The sequence below is a fragment of the Lucilia sericata genome, unplaced genomic scaffold (genome assembly GCF_015586225.1).
Source record: "Lucilia sericata isolate MDLA Ls3-8-SP2 unplaced genomic scaffold, ASM1558622v1 Contig000540F_arrow, whole genome shotgun sequence".
NCBI classification, from domain to species: Eukaryota; Metazoa; Arthropoda; class Insecta; order Diptera; family Calliphoridae; genus Lucilia; species Lucilia sericata.
Window position 1 is genome coordinate 147,892 of NW_023994550.1, and position 6,000 is coordinate 153,891.

General features: G+C 31.3%; 1 protein-coding gene across 1 annotated transcript in view; it reads right to left on the bottom strand.

The window, feature by feature from the left end:
• LOC119605960 (PP2C-like domain-containing protein CG9801) overlaps positions 1-5,103 on the bottom strand; it is a 49,222-nt gene extending 44,119 nt beyond the window's left edge. The window contains exon 1 of the mRNA XM_037959313.1: positions 4,524-5,103. The gene's annotated coding sequence lies outside the window, so the exon portion shown is untranslated. The remainder of the gene's footprint in view (positions 1-4,523) is intronic.
• Between the last annotated feature and the right edge of the window lie 897 nt (positions 5,104-6,000).

Below are 6,000 nucleotides of genomic sequence, written 5' to 3' on the forward strand. Positions count from 1 at the left end.
CTTTAGGTGAGGAACAGTGAGGTGTACATAAATATTTCTTAAAGTGTATGTGGCATGAACATGCTAACTTATAATTAAAGTGTCAAAAATAACAGCATTTTACAAATTTAAGGCTTTAAGCTATAATTAGTTTTTAACGAATTTTATACAAGTAATTTGCAAAACTTCAATTGTTTTTGGGGGCTATTAGAATAAGGTGAATTAAGGTAATTTTATAAAGTAATTTGCCAAACATGAAATGTACAAAAGAAATCTTAGAATAATTAATTTTTGTTGGATACAATAGATCTAAAGAAAGCTTTGTATAGGGAAAGCTATTAGCTATGTTTAAAAACTTCTTCATAGATTAGTCCACACACTAGACTTATGCATGAACCTGTCAATAGATTGGTTCATAGACTATACTCATCAATGAACTGATTACTAATAACTAGTTTCTGGACTAGCCAATAAGCCAGTCTATGGACAAGTTCATAGACAAATCTATGGAGAAATCAATAGACCAGTTTATGGACAATCAATTGACCAAACTATAAATAAGCCAATAGACGAATCTGTGGACATGAAAATAGACCTAAACAATTCAATAGAAAAGTCTATGGACTAGGCAATAGACTAGTCTATTAAATAGTCAATAAGCTAGTCTATTAAATAGTCAATCGAATAGTGTATAGTATAGTCAATACATCAGTACATGTCAATAGTTAGATCACTACATGGACTAGTCAATAGTTCTGTCTTTATAATAGTCTATAGTACAACACACAGACTAGTTAATAAAGTAGTCAATAGACCATACTATCAATTAGTCTATATACCAGTGTATGGTCTAGTTAATAGGCCGGTCTATAGACTAGTCAATAGATCACTACATGGACTAGTCAATAGTTCTGTCTTTATAATAGTCTATAGCACAACACACAGACTAGTTAATAAAGTAGTCAATAGACCATACTATCAATTAGTCTATATACCAGTGTATGGTCTAGTTAATAGGCCGGTCTATAGACTAGTCAATATATCACTACATAGACTTGTCAATAGTTCTGTCTTTATAATAGTCTATAAAACAACACACGGACTAGTTAATAAAGTAGTCAGTAGACCATACTATCAATTAGTCTATAGACCAGTGTATGGTCTAGTTAATAGGCCGGTCTATAGACTAGTCAATAGATCACTACATGGACTTATCAATAGTTCTGTCTTTATAATAGTCTATAGAACAACACACGGACTAGTTAATAAAGTAGTCAATAGGCCATACTATCAATTAGTTCGTAGACCAGTGTATGGTCTAGTTAATAGACCGGTCTATAGACTAGTCAATAGATCACTACATAGTTCTGTCATTATAATAGTCTATAGAACAACACACGGACTAGTTAATAAAGTAGTCAATAGACCCTACTATCAATTAGTCCATAGACCAGTGTATGGTCTAGCTAATAGGCCGGTCCATAGATCTGTCATCATACTAGACAATAGGCTAATACGTGGACTGGTGGATAAATTAGTCAATAGACTAATTAATAGAGTCTATGGACATGTCAATAGGCCAATCTATGGACAAGTCAATATGCCAGCCTATGCATTAGTTCATGAACAAGTCAATAGCCCAGAATGTGGTCCAAATAACACCGTCCAACACCATTTTTCACACACGAACCAAACCATATACATACGAAAGCACATAATTTATGTGGAATAACTGCGTCTAAAACGCACACCTAATCTTCCTACTGAAACCATAATGCAAAATTTAAATGCATTTAAATTATTAATTTGTTCATATTTCTTTCTTTCTTTCCCCCCTATAATTATTATTCGCTCAATATTTGCTATTGAAAATAACATAAGTTAATCAACTTTCCATGAAACTGACCATAAAAACCAATAAAACAAAACCTTATATAAAAACCGGAAAGAAAACATCTGCATACATTCTGGGTCTTGCAAATAAGGGCAAAACAACACTTGTTCATAATACATTGAATTATTAACAACGACCATCCATGATGGTCAAGTCAAAGGCCGTAAATAGCTTAGTACTCGTAAAATGAAAACAAATAAAGATACAAAGATGCGAAATATATGTACAACAACAAAATAACAGCACTTGAAACAATTTATTGGTTATAAATAAAAGAGAAATTTTAAAAAACAATAACATATAGGAATAAATCGTAATGAGTCTCATATATAACGAATTTAGTTAAGACTACATTGTTAAAGGAAAGAGGTGATGGATGAACTAGCGAAACAAAATCTCTTATATCCAATAAGTTGCAGTTTTTGAAGGCAGTATCCTCAGATGAATCAAAGACAGATACATATAGACGTGTAAGAGACTAAAAGAAGAGATCAATATGATCTGTCAATTTCGATGGAAGCTGAGGCTACTATACTACGATCTGAGATCATGTTTAAAAAATTATATATATTATATTAACTGTCATTTTCTTAATTGGACCGAACAAACGTTTGGTATTTTCCCGATTGGATGTCAATTTATAGAACTATATATAGTCGTTATTAGGTCAGGTGAATTTGAAGAGGATTACCGAAAGAACCAATCTTAAAGTGGAATTAATCTCCTATCCTCCCTCCCATATCTCGTTATATTTCGCACGGTCAATTTGGCGAAGATGTGTGTTTTATGTCTAGGCAGGAAACATGCCATCGAACTAACCTCGATCTGGCTCCCACCTTTCGTTTTAGATAATTCAGTGAAATTGTTTAGCTCTCTCGATCCATTTTGCATTTGTAAGTTTAACTTCTTCAAGTTCCCTGCAAGTGTATTAGCCCTTTCGTTACCCATAATCATCGTCCTGGTACCCATATAGTACAGAGCTTACTACGGGAAGAAATATCGTTTATAACTTTCTTACAATCTAATACTGTCGTAGACTCATTAACGGCTGACAACGCCTTTATTGCTGACTACTTCAAATTTTACCGCCTGGAAGCTTAAGTTGTGATTTGGAACCGAAATACATTAGGTTTCGGTTCAATCACCCAGCTTAGAACAGTTCGTTTAGTAATAGATTCGCATGTTAACTTCTCTATCTGGGATCAATGTCTCACGATTTCTGACCATTTCGGTTTCTGGTATTCGATTGGTTACCTCTAATGTTTGCGTATAACCGACTAATATGTCCAGTATACACTGTATGTGTATGGCCTTTTCCCATCATTCTGACGACATATGGATTTCTCACGAAAAGAACTACACAATTTCGGATACCCTATTCTGAATTGAAGCGTATTCTCGAGAGAGCTTTCAACATTAGCAAGGGCTGACTATAAGACGGGTGAGTTAAAACTTCACAACCACATCTTTCTAAACAGTTTTAAATAGGGACTGCAACATGTGACCGAACGTAGTGAGAAGGAATTTTACGTTTTCATGTCTGGCAGTATATTCTAGTCATTTATCGGCCAATAATCTCTTCAAACCAATCAGTTGCATTAGGTACATGTTTCAGCGGACATTCAGAATCAACTTTTAAGATTTCTCAGCTTTAATTCATATGGTAGCCAATTCCCTAGCTTTTTATGAATCCTGCTGCTGGCAAACGTTTTGAAATTGCTGTCCGAGTAGGTCTTATTGGGTTTGACAACAACAAGTTATCTTAGCCATCTGTACAATCAAAATCACAACTTCTGAAGAGCTCAAACCATATCTCTCGCACTTTGAAACCGATGGAATACATAAATTTCGGCGATCAAGCGGTGACTTTTCAAAAGTCACGTATTCCTCATATTTAAGATAAGCGCCCAATATTCAAATGGAATATTACAAGGCTATAGTTCGTTCTGAGCACTGATCTGTTGCTATAACATATATGTATATCGGTTCAGTTGTTTTTACGAGTGAAAGTTAGAAAAACCTTTAGTTAGGGATTGATATTGGATAAATGGACTCAATGTACAGTGGGCCATTTCCTATAAGAATCAACATTAAAACCGTTACCAACTTTATGGCGAAATTAATATTATCACCCAGTTGTTCATAGAGCTAACTCAATAAAAACAAATAATCAAAACAAAAAACGAATGAATAAAAATAATAAATACAAGTGAAAAGAATTATGTATTAAACTTTTGAAAGAGGCAAAAATACACACACGTGAACAGAAAATAAAAACAAGGAAAGAGAAATGCTAATAAACCCCCCAAATAAAGAAACAAAAACAACAACAAAAAATCGACAAAAACATGTGTGCGTGCTTGGTATGAGAAAGAAAAAACATGGAGCATACAACATAACGTCATGTGCTGGAAGTTGTTGTTGTTGTTGTTTAACATTTCAACATAAAAATCAATATTTTTGTTTTGTTGTCTCATTTTTTAAAGTAATGAGTAAATTATTATTAAATGAGTAAGTTTAACCCCCAAAGGTGAGAATCCATTAGAATTGATAGTTAGAAAACAACAACAAAAACAACTACTACTGCAGTAATAATAATAAATTAATAATAATTAAAGAAAACCTTTACACATTAAAATTATATTCTTACCTTGCTTACACCCCTGCTAGAGAAATATGTAGGTATTGTTTGTCTATTGTTTTTAACTTGAAGTTTAAGTTTAGTGTTAATTATTATTTTATTTAAATCTTTTATTAAGTATTTTGTAATTTATTTACACATTTATTATTAGCTTTCTTAGTATTCATGCTTATTTATGCAGCAACTTGTTTGTTTTGTTTTTTTTTTCTTTGTTATTTTTTTGTAGATTTTCTTATTGTTGTTATGATAATATTTGTAAACAATTATAAATTTTTTAACACACAACTTTTAAACTGGTTTTGTTTTTTTTCCGCAGCCAGTCATAACAATATTACTGTGCACTTGTATATTTTTATTATTCCCACTATTTTAACTTTTGCTTTTATTTATAATTTATGTATTATGTTTAATATTTTCTATTTAATTTATATTATTCACTCGTATATTTATAATTTATTTAAGAATTTCTTATTTATTAAACATTTTAATGCATTCCATTAGCAAGAAGACATTTTCTTTTAGTAAAAACACTTTTGCTCACTCACAAAGTACCGTTAATTCTGTCAACACATCCGTCTGGTTGGACAAACTCTTGTTATCTGTTTGCTAAACATATGAGTTTGTTTGTATATAAATTTCTGTTTCGAACAGGGTTGCAATTTTAAGTAGTAGCTAACAGTGGTGGTTCATTGAGTGCGGGCATATTATTCGGTGGAACTTTTCAAAGAAATGTGAATGATGTTGAAATAGGTAAGTTGTCAACTGACTAACTAACTAACTAACTAACTAACTAACTAACTAACTAACTAACTAACTAACTAACTAACTACTAACTAACTAACTAACTAACTAACTAACTAACTAACTAACTAACTAACTAACTAACTAACTAACTAACTAACTACTAACTAACTAACTAACTAACTAACTAACTAACTAACTAACTAACTAACTAACTAACTAACTAACTAACTAACTAACTAACTAACTAACTAACTAACTAACTAACTAACTAACTACTAACTAACTAACTAACTAACTAACTAACTAACTAACTAACTAACTAACTAACTAACTAACTAACTAACTAACTAACTAACTAACTAACTAACTAACTACTAACTAACTAACTAACTAACTAACTAACTAACTAACTAACTAACTACTAACTAACTAACTAACTAACTAACTAACTAACTAACTAACTAACTAACTAACTAACTAACTAACTAACTAACTAACTAACTAACTAACTAACTAACTAACTAACTAACTAACTAACTAACTAACTAACTAACTACTAACTAACTAACTACTAACTAACTAACTAACTAACTAACTAACTAACTAACTAACTAACTAACTAACTAACTAACTAACTACTAACTAACTAACTAACTAACTAACTAACTAACTAACTAACTAACTAACTAACTAACTAACTAACTAACTAACTAACTAACTAACTAACTAACTAACTAACTAA